This window comes from Cavia porcellus, unplaced genomic scaffold, assembly GCF_034190915.1.
Source record: "Cavia porcellus strain 051 isolate PalLab524CR breed Dunkin Hartley unplaced genomic scaffold, mCavPor4.1 scaffold_10, whole genome shotgun sequence".
Classification (NCBI taxonomy): Eukaryota; Metazoa; Chordata; class Mammalia; order Rodentia; family Caviidae; genus Cavia; species Cavia porcellus.
The window spans coordinates 62,375,705-62,392,201 of record NW_026947493.1 but is presented as its reverse complement, the minus strand read 5'-3'; the positions used below and the strand labels follow the sequence as shown (position 1 = coordinate 62,392,201).

At 34.6% G+C, this 16,497-nt stretch overlaps 1 protein-coding gene across 1 annotated transcript in view; it reads left to right on the top strand.

The window, feature by feature from the left end:
- Positions 1-16,497, top strand: part of Mmp16 (matrix metallopeptidase 16) — a 252,987-nt gene that overhangs the window by 140,024 nt on the left and 96,466 nt on the right. The window lies entirely within an intron of this gene.

Sequence of the window (16,497 nt, the reverse complement as noted above, 5' to 3'; positions counted from 1 at the left end):
ACAGATGTATGAAGTAGATAAAGTAATTATTTCTATTTTGTAAAGATATTAATGTATTAAAACTTGATTAGGTGGTCCAAGTTAGGTAGTTAGTAACAATGATGCCATTAACATGTTATTGAAAAATTCAGGAGGGGGAACATACTCTTAAATACTTGGGAGAAAAGTATATCATTGAAATACTTGTCCAGTGAACCAGAAAAACAATATTTGAAACAACTCTAATTCCCTTAATAACTTTATCTTGAACAGTAAAAGTAAACGTGCTGTTATTGTGAAAACTGACATTTTATGTGGAAGAACTTGGTAAATCATATCCAAAATAATTGAAAATATTAAACAATATGAAAATGAAGACTAAAGGATTGCTAAAGAGATAGATTCATTTCAAGAATTATACATTTTCTCAGAAGAAGAAAAATGGAAAATGAGACAACAGAAATAAGAAAAACCATAATAGCCCAAAAATGAGGCTGTAGTAGTATGTAATGCAGAGGTCACTTGATTCACTACTAGTTAATAAAATATCCATTAAATGCACACATGGCATCAGTAAAATTAAAACAAAAATTTTGTGAACTACTAAGCAAAAGGAAAATAAATATCTTCTTCATAAAGAGTAAAAATTGAGGGTAATTATGATTTTATCTCTTCTGTGCAAACTCCTAAAGTCAGGGGAAGAAAATCTACTACAGGAGATACAATATGATACCATTTTTATAAGGATCAAAAACTAGAAGCAATAAAATATGTACTTCATAAAGATATGGTATAGAAATATATTATTTAAAATAAGAAGATGCAGGGGCTGGGGATTTAGCTCAGCGGCATAAGCACATGCCTTGCAAGCAGGCTGTCGTGAGTTCGATCCCTGGTACCGATAAAAATGAAAAAGACACACAAAAAAAATAAGAAGATGCCACAAATTTCAGGGTAGTACTTAGCTCAGAGGGAATACGAGGTTAATATAGACAATGCACGTGATTACATGTACAGGAAATGTACTTTCCATTTGAAATGATGGATTTGCAGGTTTACAACTCATCATTTACATATATTTTAGATAGATGTAGCAAATATTACCTGTCAGAATGCATAATGTGAAAGAGTCTTACAGAGCACCCAACTATATTATTTGATTTTATAAGAATTTTACCATATTGAAGTTTTTACATAAAAAGTAACATTTGAATTGTGAATTGAAGGAAAAGAATGATTCAGACATAAAAACATGGGAAGAAAGTAATATCAAACCAAAAGATTCATATGAAAAATGATTTAAAGTAAGTGATGATGAGATATTTGCTAGAGTAAGGCTAGACCTGATTGGCACTGGCATGTGAGAATCGCAGCACTGGCCGTAGCTTCTACCTGTAAGTGCTTATAACATCTTCAAACCGTAGCAGTCTAATAGTTCCCAGTCTTTGCCAGTTGTACCCATGAGGAAAAAAAAATCACCTTCAAATAACTAACTGTAAGTAGTAATAATAATTAAGATTAAGACAATGGATTTTACTCAAATTTTCTTGAAATGAATAACATGCTAATAGATTTTTCCCATGGCCCACTAGCATCCAGTTTTGAACCAGGGGATAAATAAATAAACATATTTAGGCTACTTTATACATATTGCAGGATATGAAATCTCTCAGGAGTAAAATATACAACAATTAAGTGTGAGCCTGTTCAAAATTTATTTCTCTATTGAGATTACTATGTATCTCAGATCATGTATTTCAAAATACAAACTAGAGTATTACAAGTGTTTTAATTACTGGTATTAAAAATAGGATACTGTTTGAAGTAGAAGAAGTTTTTACCTACTGAAATTTCTCAGCTGAGGGTACTCTTTTATTGACCAAAATCTAGCCAGATGAGTGACATTAGTGGTTTTGATCTAATGAAAACATCCTTGGGGAGTCTTCATTTCTATTTTTCTTAAGACCTGTATTACTTAGGAAGATGATCCACAAAAGGTAAATTAGCCATAATTTAAACTTTAAGTCCACTGTTAGCTTCCAACATAATTTCTTGGCCTTAACAGAAAACCATGCACCTTAATTTGCTAATACTGAAATCAGATTATGTAACTATAATCATGGTGCTGAATTTTAACCTCTTCTTTGATCTTATTGTTTCTTCAAGAACTCTTTAGTAAAGTATTACTTCATTTTGTACCTATAATCTTTCCTCATAAATTTCCACTCAGCCCCCGAGACCTTGACCTTAGGTCCTGAACCTGCTGACCTTCCCTAATATCTTGCTCTTTTTTTTAACTTTACAACTTCCACTGTAAGTTTGTGGCCCACAATACTTATACCACATTTTTTGACCCTCTTATGAACATAATTATGAGATAAGTAAAATCAAGTTAGATGTAAAGTATCTTACAGAATAAACTTCTAGACAGAATAAATTATAAAGTTTGTCTTTGCTACATATACTTAAAATGATCATTTCTTCCCCCCAAATAATAGAAGGACTCCCAGTAGTACTCTTCATACTACTAGGATACAGGGATAAAATAAGAGAAATTTGGAGGAAGCATTGTGAAATTATTCCTTCATCCTTTTTTTTTTTTTCCTTAATCAGCTCATAGGATTTAATCTTAACTAAAGCCAAGAAACTGATTTGTTTTCAATTTTGGGGACATTCTTTCTCAGACATGACCTCTTCTGTTCAATGCAGAGGGGATGGGGTGATGATATGCAAAAGGGGATGGAGTTTACTGCACCATTCCTTCAAGCTGAATGTCCACTTCTAGTTGGGACTTCACAGAGTTGATACTCAGCAAGTAAAAATGCACTTTGGCTAAAGTTGGTCTCAAGTGATAAAGTCTAAATAGCGTATCAAAAATTCAATGCACTTTCTTTCATTCTCCTAAATAATTGGAACTTCCTTAGCCCTCTGGCCCTCTCCTTGACTACCACATTTCCTGCTCAGGTGGTCTTACATATGTGGCACTGATTTACCTAGATTGTTTCTTATCAAGACGATGCAGCCTACTTTCTATCTTGGTCTTAGATTTGACATAATGGGCCTCTTTAAAACTATTATTCTTAAAAATATCAATGTAGATATATTTAAAATTCTTGTCATATCTATTCCTGTATATCTCCTGTCTTGGTTACTTTATGCTCGTTGCTGAGACAAAATACCTGAAGCTCCAATTTGGGAAAGGAAAGGTTTATTTCTTACAGTTTTTGGAGGTTTCAGTCCACACTCAATTGGCTCCAAGGCAGGCAGGCATGGCTGAGCCACAGTTCATGGCGGCCACCAACAGCAAACAGGAACCTGCAAAGAGCAAGACACACCTTTTTCCTGCCATTACATCACATCCTGGCTCCACCCCTATGTGGGTGGAGCACTGATACCATCAATCCAAGCACTAAACAATGAACCAATCACAACTGCACAATGCAAACTCATGAGGCCTGGGGGCCACAGACGTAAACCATGATATTCCACCCCTGGCCCCCAGGACTCATGTACATCCTTTATATAAAAGACATTTAGTCCACCTCCAAGAATTGCCAAAGTCCTAACAGTTTCAGCATTGCTGAATAGTCCAAGTCCCAAGTCTCCACCAAGATCTATGGTAAACTCTTAAATGTAACCCCCTGTACAAATGAAACAAGATTAAACATTTCTCAAATGCAAAGGCACAAAATAAACACTACCATTCCAAAAGTTACAAACAGGGGAATATAAAGTATTGAAAACAAAGCAAGCCCAACATCCAGCAGGACAAACATTAAGTCCCAGAGTTCCACACTCAGCATCTGAAGCAATTTGGTTGCAAGCTCCAAAAGGCTTGGGTGATTCCACCCCCATGGCACTTCCAGCGATTTCAACTCCTGCAGCTTTTCTCTTAGATCTTCTCTGCTCGCTTTTTGCAGCTTTCCTTGGATCATCCACGTTCCTGGCTTTTCCAAACTTCTGGGGTCTCCACTGCACCTTTGGCTTCATACTTACATCTTCACAAATTGCCCTCCCAGGGGAACACTGCTTGGCCTCCCCGACCCTTTGCAATCGAGGTGGAAGGCGTCTTACCCTCAGAATTCGTGCATTTTCCTTGCACCTAAAATCAGCACCTTGTAGATGCCGCCAAGGTTTGCTGCTAGCTGAAGCAGTAAACAGGCTATTCTCCTTTTTGGCTGTAGGGGTCAGTTGCCTGGATTGCAGGGCTCTGTTTTCCTGTTTGTGACGAAAAGCTTCTCTGTGTTGCCACCATTCTGGAACCTCACATGGCCTCTGTCGCCATTCTAGAGCCTTACTTGGCCTCTGTCCGCCATTCTGGAGCATGGCACTCTGTAGCTTTTTCCTCTGAACAAATTCTTTCATCTTTGCTGTGAGGCTGCACAGGGTGCAGGGCTGCACAGACCCACTTCCTGGGATGCCCCGGGGCCATCTTTCTTATCTCTCTGTTTCTCCTCAAGAATCAAAATCTCAACTCTGTCTTTATAATCCACAGCTTTCCTGGAATTTTCCTTTTGGCCAAACTCACAGTATTGCAAATTATCCTGCTGGGCTCTTATCTCTTGATTTGCATAAAGCTGGCTAAAAGTCCCCAACAATAGCCATGCCACAGACTCAATATTCAATTGCTTTTTAATTTCTTTTTCAAGATTAATCAGTCCATTGCCCTTTGTCTCAGTCTCAGGCAAAGTCTCTGGGCATGAGCAAAATGTAGACAAACTTTCTGCCAAGCCATACCACACATCATGTGAAGTCCAACAACCAATCCAGTCCTTCTTCCCAGCAGAAACCTTCCAAGCCTCGTCTTTACCATGAGGCTTTCTATCAGCCTTCTGGTCTCTGGAGCTTGACCGGAATCTCCTCTACAGAACAGCCTAAGCTGCTCCAGCTCTATGCATCTAGGCGACATGTCCAAACCTTTCCAAAGTCTGCTCACAAGTGATTTCCAAAGCCTCTTGAAAAACATGGTCAGGTATAGTCACAGCAAAGGACCCCACTCCTTGGTACCAAATTCTGTCTTAGTTACTTTTTTACTCTTCGCTGAGACAAAAATACCTGAAGCCAAAGTTGGGAAAGGAAAGGTTTGTTTCTTACAGTTTTTGGAGGTTTCGGTCCACACTCAGTTGGCTCCAAGGCAGGCAGGCATGGCTGGGCCGCAGTTCATGGTGGCCACCAACAGCAAACAGGAACCAGCACAGAGCAAGACACACCTTCTTCCTGCCATTGCATCACATCCTGGCTCCACCTCTAGGTGGGCATAGCACTAACACCATCAATCCAAGCACTAGACAATAAACCAATTACAAATGCACAATGCAAACTCATGAGGCCTGGGGGCCAAAGACATAAACCATGACATCTCCATACCTTACAAATGAGAAACAAAATGTGTGTTCATAAATAAGGGCTATTTTCTTCAATTCCTATGTCATGTCTACTGACAATAGGATCATAAGACATCAATTTCACAATTAAGATACCAATCCTATATTTCACAGTATTTTAAACTAAGTGTCTCTATTTATAATATGGACAATGATAATGATTAGAAAGAATATAACCACTCCTGAGATATGGTAAATATGTCTATTTACTTCAGTATCTGGCACATAAATGCATATTAAAATGTTAACTTTCTTTCCTAATGGTAAGCTAATGGCAAGCTTTAATGGTAATCAACACTTGGATTTAATGTTTTAAACCATAATTTTTAGTAAATCTTTATGATTTAGTTTATAAAAACTTTAACCATGTAAATAATACGCAGTCTGTAAAATTCAATAAAACTAGAAGTTAGAAAGTCACTAGTCACATTTAATACTTCTAGTCTAAGATAAATTTTGCAAAGTCTGGTAGATATAATCATTACTGACAATTGATGCATTAATTTCTAGATAAAGGTTGTCATTTAGATTTTAAGTGCCTCAGAATTTCATGTGGTTACAAGTTCAGTCAACCATGGCAATGTTGGGAGGCAGTACAGTCATTTAACTGGTAAAAAATAGTGGGGAATGTTTGGGTCTTGCGGAGAAGGGCATGATTTAGAATGAGATGAAATGACATCCCAGCTCTTTCATTTTCTTTTGCTCCCACTGTGAAGTCAGTTGATTGGCCCTGTTAGAGGGTCCTGTCTGCATGGACCACCACAAGAGCAATTCGAGACATCCAGAACAGAGCCAGTATAAACATTATCCCTAAATGTTTATTATCTGAGATATTTGTTACAGTAATGGAAACCTGATTAACACAACAAAGTACAAGTAAATCTGCATAGATATTCATCTATCTTTTATTCCTTACACTCTTAAAATATGTACTCTTTTCTCTGAACATTATTTGCTCATCATTATCCTGTTTTTTTGAAATATTTTTAAATAGAATCTAGTGATCCTTCCACATGATTAAATATAATTTATCAGGATTATTTTAATTACCAAAATTTAGATTATTTAGAATTATAGCTATTAGATACATTATAATGAAGATATTTATATGCATGTTTTTGGTTGACACTAGTAATTCTTTACAATAGATTCATAATTATCTGGTCAAGAAACATGGACTTTTTGGGAAAGCTTGGTATGTTGCCAGATTAATCTTCAAAAAAGCCAGTCCAGTTCATTTTCCTACCAGCAGATTGTAAGAGTGTATAATTCATTGAACTCAGATAGATCAATGGCTATGATGACAATATTAAATATAAATAATCTTAACTCATCATAATAATAATATTACTAGATACCAAGTATTGTTAAATGCCGTAGAAGAATTTTCATGTAATCCTGCAACTGTAGCTTGTGGATTCTCGTATCATCCCAACTTTACATATGTGGGAAAGTTAAACGCAAAGGACTAGGTACTGTATTCAGGGTACATGTTTCTGTATGCGTTACCATTTGTATGTGTTTTGTGAATGTTCATTAGCTATTTTCTGCCATTGCTCATGTTGGACCATTCTTCTAAATCACTTTCCTTAATCTCAAGACATGTTTAAATAGAATATAGATTCTTTGTCTCATTTTCCCTACTTAATAATTTGCAGGAAATTGGGAAGAACAAAACTGCTGTCTTTCACTTTGCCTTCCCCGTGAGGAATACCTTTCACTTACTCTGATACCGGGTGGTCATGTCTGTTTCTTTCTCCAGGGTTGTACTGTGCTTCACTATTCAGTAAGCATTTTACTGATGCTTTAGGAGAGGCCAGGATTCAGGTTTGACCTCACTATGTTTCTTTTCTTTTTTTCGTATGGGGAATCAAGCTCATGACCTCATGCTTGCCAGGCAGACACTTATGCCGCAGAGCTGTATCTCCAGCCCCAGGGTTTCAGTGTTGATGACCTTGAAATGGTTTGTCCTTTTAGAGTTCTGAATTGTCTTTATTGTAATGTGCAAAGTACATTTTTTAATTTCTTTAAACTTAGAAGTTGGTTAAGCAGATAGTATTTTATCTATTTTCTTTTCTTAAAAGTTTTTGATGTGAAATAATTGGTTTTCTGAGTTCTTACAGGCAGTAGTGCCTTCTAATCAAAATGTTATGAAATATGCTTAATAAGGTTATTAAGACATTTGAAAAGTTTAGAAAATATTATAAAGAACTTATATACTCATTATCTCCCCAAAATCAAAAACTTATTTCAGTAGAACTACATTCATAGAAATAGTGGAAACTAGATTAATTTTATCTTCCTAGCTGCTATTACTGAATAAATTATATTTTAAGTTAAGGAACATATGGCTCTTATTTAGCTTCCGAAGTGTGTCTACAAATTCTTTAAACTGTGTTTCTTTATGTTTTTAATTTTTTTGTATCGGTAGTCAAACACAGGACCCTACCCTTGCCAAGCAGGCACTTGTACTGCTGAGCTATACCCCAGTCCAATCCTTGTTACTTAAAACATGAAATCTAATTCATATCCATGGAACGTGTTCACATGGACCATAGTCGGTGACTAACTTCTGAGGAAAAGAATGTGTCTTTGATTAATTTTCTTTATGTTTATTATGATTAGAGTTAACTTATGTCTCTCTAACTGTATGCAGAAAATACATCGAGTACAAAGCTTTTTTAGAAAGCATTAAACCTGGGCCAGGGATATAGCTCAGCAGTAGTGTCTGCCTGGCAAGTATGAGGTTGTGAGTTTGATTCCTAGTTAAAAAAAAAATTCATTGACACTAAATTTGATTTAGTTTTTACTATGAACATTTGTTTACTTAAAGGCAAACCTACTTCTGTAATCTCATCTACTTAAGAGACTTAGACAGGGGGATTACAAATTTGTGACTAGACTGGACTAAGTGAGATCTTAATTCAGAATAAAAAAGTAGAGATTATTAGTGTTAGATCAGTTGTCTAACCTGCATGAAATACTGGGCTCAAGTCAGAAAAAAAAAAATAAAACAGGATACTATTGACACTATAAAAGGGTAAGTGATTTATTTGGACTAGAGTAATTTTTGTATGTAAAGCAATCCTATTCAGGATATATTAAAAGACAGGTCTTCATAGAACATTTGCATACATCTTGAAAAGAAGATACTGTCCATTTTTATTTCTTTTTCTCTGGGATCACATTTCACAATGTCTATAGTGGAAACAGCCTAGAAAGATACATATAGCGTGCCTTTCTAGAAAAGAAGAAAAAGCAGTCTTTTGCTCAGAATAATGAAAATAATACCTTCTTCCAGGGCATAGATCAAGTATACTTATTACTCCTTATTAAGATCCCTAATTACAGGGTACCTCTTGTTTAGTGCAGTACACGGAGCAGGCACGTTGCTATCTGCTCACACATGTGTAATGCCAATGGGGTAGGGTGAGGGACAACTGATAGGAATGTGCTGTGGGAATGATACTAGTTAGCTGTGTCATGAATAATAAGATTCTCTGTCCTGATCCAGTATCTCATTTTTTCTTCTGATAATTTAGGCCATACTGGCAAACTAACTTCTTCTCAAAACAGAGCAAAGTACTGACCAGTTACATTAGAGAGCTCCGATAAGTCAAAAAGAAGCAAGTAATTAAATATAAAAGTGGGCAAAAGATTTGAACAAACCTGTCACCAAGAAACATGCAAATAAGGGGCTGTGTGTTTAGCTCAGCGGCATAGCGCCTGCCTTGAAAGCAGGCAGTCGTGAGTATGATCCCCGGTACCAATAAAAAGGAAAAAGACAAAAAAAAAAAAAAAAAAAAAAAAAAGAAAGAAAGAAAGAAAGAAAGAAACATGCAAATGAGCAATTGAAAATTTTTCAATCATTAGTTATCTGACAGAAACACAAATCAAAACATTTCCATTAGAATGTAGAATTAGAGTATCTTCCTAAAAGATGTTTAAAAGATTAAAAATTGATCCATACCTTTTAACAAACTAGTTTCCCGTTCTCTAAACTGAATTTATATATGCCCAGAGAACCAGCATTTCATTCCAATTGTATATACATATTTGTGGGTTTAATATGCACAAAAAGACATGTAGTAGAATGTTCATAGCAGCACTACTTTGAATTATTACAAACTAGAAAAACTCCATATTTTTCAATAACAAAACATAAATAATTTTTATTTTGTTTATTCAATAGACTATTATACAGAAGTGAAAATGAACAGCCTTTATGTAAAACCAAGAATGAATCCCACAATGTGTTTACCTTTAAAAAGATGCTATCCAAATGGAATTTACAGTTTGAATTTGTTTAATATTCACAGTGCAAATAATTTAATCTTCGATGATAGCAATAATTGCAATACCTGTGGAGATTAGTAGACAAGGAAGGCACAAAAGTAGATGGGGTTGCTAATATCATTCTTTTTTTATATAGAAATTGATTACATAGATTTTTTTAAATGATGAACTGAGCTCTTCATTTATAAATTGTGTAATTTTTAATGCATATATTTACATTAATGAACCGTTTACTTAAAATCATCTATGTAGCAAACTTGAAGAAATAGAAACCGATGAAACATGGCGGGATTCTCCAGTTTGCATCCAAGCACATAGAGTACCTGAGACCTCCATGACTTTGTTTTCTCCTCGCTTTTAAATGAAATCTGCCTTCCATATATTAGAAATCAACCTCACCTCTCAGGTGCCAAATCCAGGAATCCCTTTAATGTCATATTCTTGCATCATTTACTTTTTAGTCTCGGTCTCATACTTTTAGCTCCTTTTAACTTCCCAAGTAGGCTCCCACTTTCTGTTCTACTCATGGAGGTATTCCAAGTGGCACATTTTAATGATTTCCTTATTTTCAAATTCTTTTAAGTACTGACCCATGTGTTTTATTTTGCTTTATGTTGTATTCTTTCTGTATCCTTGTATTTGTCTTTTCCATGACCTAAACTAATATGCCAATTAAAAACAATTGTATTAAGCCAGGTTTTTTTTTTTTTTTTTGGACTACAAACCTCAGTTCTACTTCTCCATAGGATTCTCGAGCTGAACAGATTTAAATGTTAACTTATCATATCCCCATAGGTGACATAGCTTTGATCTGCTCTAGCTTTGTTAAGGCATAAGTAGCTACCTTATTGTTCAAAACAGAAGTCTTCTTATAATAAGACTGATGTCAACCTTATTAGTATCTCACAGCTACTCTCCAAAATTATTTGGTCACATTGATTCTACTCTTATAGATCATACCACACTTGTTATCCATGTCACTTCTCTATAGATATGTTTATTAGATCATACCTTCTTGCTGTGCCTCTACTTTCAAATTCCAAAGTGGAATCTCTCTACAAAATGATAGTAAAGTGTCCATTTTCTTACCCGAGTCCTCACTGCCTTATACATCTTAGAAACTTCATACCTACAAAATTTCCTTTAACTTGTTTATGTGTCCATATGACATTGCCAGCTAAAGCTGGGAATTTGACATATTAAAACCACTGTTCCCAAACATTTTAGCTACTAAGTATGTGTCTATTGAATCAGCATCTCTGTGATTTTAGTTGCTTTTATCTTCAGAACATTGCAGAAAACAAATCGTACAGCTTTTAAGTTTATGACATTTTAGGGAAAATCATCAAAATAAGTCTATCTACAATATCAACATCAGAACTGTGTGTTTCATCTTTAGGTTTATTTGTCAATCTGTCCTAGCAGACTAAGCTTTTTGAGAGCTTATGTGCTTAACTTAATATTCAGTAAGTGTATTATTAATGAGTAAATACATCTAGTAGAATTATTTGACTAAAATAAACTTTGATTAGGAGCTTTTCAGAGACTGAAAGATTAATAAAAATCCTTTAAAATAATTGAAATGAATAGAATTGCTAGAGATGTGTGAAATACTTGTGGCATAAATTATGAGTTCATTATTGAAAATGAAAAATTTATTCTTCATGTCTTCTTGATGGAAAAGTTATTTGTTAAAATTCTATTCATATAATTTTCCAGACATGAAATAATTAAAGAAAACAAATTATGCACCTTTCAAGTTTATGACATTTTATGACAAATAATCAAAATAACTCTATGTACTTTATCAACATCTAAACTACTTGTTCTGTAGGGGAAAAATAAAGTTCAAGAGATCACCTATCTAGACAGGCAGGGTGATAGGTTAAACAAAGAGTAGGGATAGAGAATATTTACATTAAATAAATGATTATGGGTATATCAATATAGTCTCCAGACAGAGTAGCACTTAACCAGTTAGTTATAATGCCTTGGGAAGATACTTACACACATATAGAGGAAATACCTGTGTTCATGTTACTTACATTTTTTAAAGTCTTGTGCATCATACCAAAGATTAAAAGCCATATATATCTAATGTTTATTTAAGATAGAAGGTATATCCACTGTATTTTTCAGAAAATCAGCTTAGAACATATTAAGAAAATGCATGGAAAGTCCAGCCTATTGTAGAAAAAGAAAGTATTTCTTAGGCAGGTCCTTTGAACAGATGTTGAATAACTAGCTAAGAGAGAATAGAATAAAACAAAAATCTTTTTTTTTAATTTGTACAAGTGTGAAGAATAATGTTGTCAATAATCTAAGATATGTGTGTCTTTACGAGTGTAGTGACTTAAAGGAGATTTTGAAAAAGCATGCCATACAGTTCCCATTTTTATTAGAATTAGTGACAGGTTTTTGGAACTGGAGTTGTCTAATTAGATCAGTAACAAGTTCATACTATGAAATAATTTAAAAGTACTTATTTATATGTACATTTTTTCCACAAATGTTTTACGTTTTGTGTCTTGCTGTTTTAAACTCTTGGCAGTTTCAGAGGTGCTAATTTGTTTTCTTTTATTTGTTTTTGCATTTTATTTATAAGAAAAATCTGTGCTTAATGTTCTGTATACCTATGAATTACAGTTGCTTTTGTTTAATTTTTGCAATGTTCACTTGAAGGTTATAGCACAACAGAATGGTATGCAGGACACAAAATGATAAAAAGTAAATATAATATTTTAGATCACAATGAGTACTATGATAATTAGAAAAAGTGAGATTTTTATATTGAATTTTTATAATAGTTATTACACTGTTAAAGTTCCAAGTGTTGTGTTTATTTCTACATCATTGTTTTAAACTCTAATTTTGCTTGTCTATGGATTTGTCTACTGAACCTTAAGTCACTAATCTGAAAATAAATCTACGTAATCCTTTTTTAGGATCCATAAGGAAATCTTTAGATTACCCATTATCACCATGTGAATAATGTGATTAAACTGATAGAACAAAATGGGAAATATATGCTGTAGAAATTAATAGATACTATTTCTCATTAAGTTTCAGTTTAACTGTCACTAACTCCTAACTCCCTGACCTGTATAGTGGAACAGTAATTGAGGAGGATTTATGGGAACGCCCAAAGTGTGAGATAAAATTAAGATGTTCCTGTAGTTTTGTACATGATTTTGGAGAGAACAGTTCTAAGGCCAAACTTTTTATTTAAAATATTTAGAAAATCAAACTTTTTCTATGATTTTTTTCATCTTTGTGGTATTGAGACATGGCAGATTTTAAAGCTAATAATTCTATGCTAGAACCAAATTTATTAAACTTAACACTAGCACAATTTAGTGAGATTATTCTTTCTTCTATACTTACATAGCATGAATTTTCAAGATAACACAGAAATAAAGTTCAACAGAATTTAGATCATTTGTTATTAGTATTGCAGACGAAAGGGAGAAGAAAATGCTGAGTTGGAAGACTGTAGACCTGGATTAAAATCTGCCTATCACTTTCTTGTAGGGAAAGTGCTGATGGAAAACTACCCTTTTTGTGATTATTACAGTGTGTGCCAGTACTCAGTACACTGTTTATGCATAAAAATTACTCACCTATTACTAATACTACAGTAGCCAGCCCCCAAGATGGTGACTCTGATCCATCTCTTTGGTACTGTGCCCTTGTGCCATTTCCCTCCGCTCTGAGTATAATCTAGACAAAGCAATTTGTATCTACTGAAAATGACAGGGAAAAACTGATGCTAGGTCTCTCCTAGCATATGTTTATAAATGACTGTAGCTTCCATCCCAGGCATTCTTTCTCTATCAATCATTGTGAAGGACGTTAGATGTCATATCAAGAGGATTTGCTCTTATTTAGGTAGTGGCATATGTCTGTAAGGCAGGTGGGTCTTGCAGATTCAAGGCCAGTGAAAAATATGAGTCCTGGTCTCAGGAAAAATGAAACAAACAAACAAACAAACACTTGACCAATATAGGAAAAAAACAAATGCAGTGAGGATCATGCCTCTGCTCAACAGGTAGACAGTTCAAAGTTTGTCAGTGCCGATTAATTAGGGTTTGAGGCAGAGTCAAATCTTTTAACAGTGCCATTCCAGTTTGATTGTAGCCTTATCAAAAGACGTTGGTTTTAATCAACGCAGTTAGCTTCCCTTAGATTCCTGCACAGAAATTGTGGGATAATAAATGGCTTCTTTTTTTAATATACTCATTTGTCATGTAGCAGTGGTAAACTTTGATCCTTTCTTGTTGAAGTTACTGCCTTTACAAAGAAAAATTGAAAATACATTATATTTCTTTTTTATTAGTACATGTTTGTGATATATACTAAATACATTTATTGTGGAGAAGTGGTGCACATACATTTCATGTTTTTCCCGATCCCCTTTCCCTCCTCTCCATCCTGCTTCTCCTATCTTCAGATCTTCTTCACATTTCCACAAAGACATTTTCCAAGGCTTTTCTAGTATTAATATTTGTTAACATAGAAAATCTTTAATTTCCCATTTTTTACAAGAGGTTACATGAGTAACTTGGTAGAAAATTTTCTTTAAAAATCTCTCTCCACAGCTAAAATACAATAACATTAGTGATAGGGCATGTGTTATGATTTGTGTCTAGATGTTCGCCCAAAGCTTCATGTAGTCATGCAACAGGCTTCTAGAGTGGTTATTTCATATTGAGTCTGATGCGGGGATTATGAGTGTGAGTGCAGCACCCTCCTCGGGGAAGGTAGCCTACATACATTTGACAGAAAGAGTTTTGTCTCTGCTCCTCCATGTTTGGTCTTGTTGTTTTTTCTGCCTTCCATCACCATGATATTGATCCTCTGCCCACCCTGCCTTTGAGCCAACTGATTATGGACTGAAACCTCTACAAACTGTGAGCCAAATAAACGTTTCCCGCCTTAATTTTCAGCATTGACTATTTTGTCTCAGCAGTGAGAGAAAAGTAAACAAGACAGCATGGTACCATTTTGTTGTTAGGATAACTAATGAAACAGCAGGACAAGACCAGAGGAAGTATTGGAAAATAGTCAAAGTAGTTTCAGAAAGTAATACCATCTTTGAAAAAGATCTATCCCTCTCCACAAAGAGTAATGTGATATGACAAATGGAATCATTCCTATACTGTTTAAATATCTTTCCATAACATTGACTGGCCTAAGTTACTTGTTTACCTTAAACCAGATACTAAAACTTGATGCAATGGAAGAAGAGTGCTTTGTAGCATTTATATATGGTATATCACTATGAAGAAAGTAAGAAGGACAAAAATTCAGGAATGAAAGGTTTCTCTTGCTCACAGTTTGTGTAGGTCTTAGTCCATAATCAACTTGCTCCAAGGCAGAGTGGCGTAGCACCGGGGCAGTAGTTCAAGGTGGTGGAAGACAGCAAAAGCAACAAGGGTAAAGGGGGAAAGAACCTCTTTTCCTCCCTTACATTGTAAGCAGCTACTGCCCCTTAGGGTAGGTACAGCACTCACACCATCTCCCTGCCCTTTCTCCTTCACATTATGAGAATGTTTACAAACTGAGGACCCTGGCCTCTCCCGAGTCCCTTAGTTAAACTTCTAAACTTCTCATGTTCACACAATGTATCAACCATTACAGGGAGAAATTAAGAATTCAGGGAATAAAACACAAAGAAAAACTATGTATTGGCAAGAAGTAGTATATGGTTGTAAGAGCAGAGCTTCCTAAGGTCATGGAGGGTTTTAAATGGGTAATTCAACTAACAAATTGTTTTGAAAGTTTGAATAGCAGAGTGTACTTCAATGATGGAGATATTTTATTAAGACCCCATTAATGTAGAGTGTACGTGTCATATTGGAATATTGTTAGTTTCTCTGAGACTTTTGTGTCTTCAGATAGAATGTGTCATTGGTTAGATGTGCATTGGAAAACAAAAACAATAAATTTGTGTGTGTGTGTGTGTGTGTACTTAAGACAGCTAAAAATACTATACTACTAATTATATTAATTCTTGGAAAAGAGCAGTTAATACTCATGTGATTAGATCAATTTTGCATGTCTATATCTGGTAATCTAAGCAATCCTTTTGAAGGTAACAATATGCGCTATCACAACCATTGTGTAATTCCAATCCTGTTTTGAAAACCTATACTGTTATTGTTTTGGGTTTGTTGTTGTTTGTTTGTCTCTTTTACTTTTTGTTTTACTTTTGTGTCTTTTTCTTTTAAATGAAAAATAAAAAAATAAATAAATTCTGCTCTAAGTTTTTAAAACATAATAATTCATGAGCAAACATGAAATGAAATGATGCTCCTTTTGGCAGGAGCATCGTTCCTGTCCTTTTATATTTATGTCATCAGGCTGGGTTTTTATCTTCTACTTTAGCTTATGTGAGGATGTTTACTCAGGATATATTTCTGTATTTGTGTACATGGCCATAATAAATTAATAAAGAGGCATATTCAGTACAGAAAATAAGACTTGGTTTCAAACCTGAGTGCAAACTTGTCTGTACCACCTACCAACTTTTAAATTATTTACTACAAACATATGTTTTGTTCAGGTGTTATGTCAAGCAAATTACCTCTAACTAAAGGAACTTTCATGAAGATTAATTTCTGGGCTGTGGTGGTTTGCATTGTGAGTTAAATTTCATTTCATTTTCCATAAATGAAAAAATAAATTCCCAATTAATTAGATCTTTTGAAGTTAAAATTTCAATCCCTCGTAATACATTTTTGGAGGGCTCAAAATGCTAGCGCACAATGAAATACTTATGTGAGTTTCTTGTTCCTTAAATGTTCTAGGTAACACGCATGACTTTTACGCAAAAATT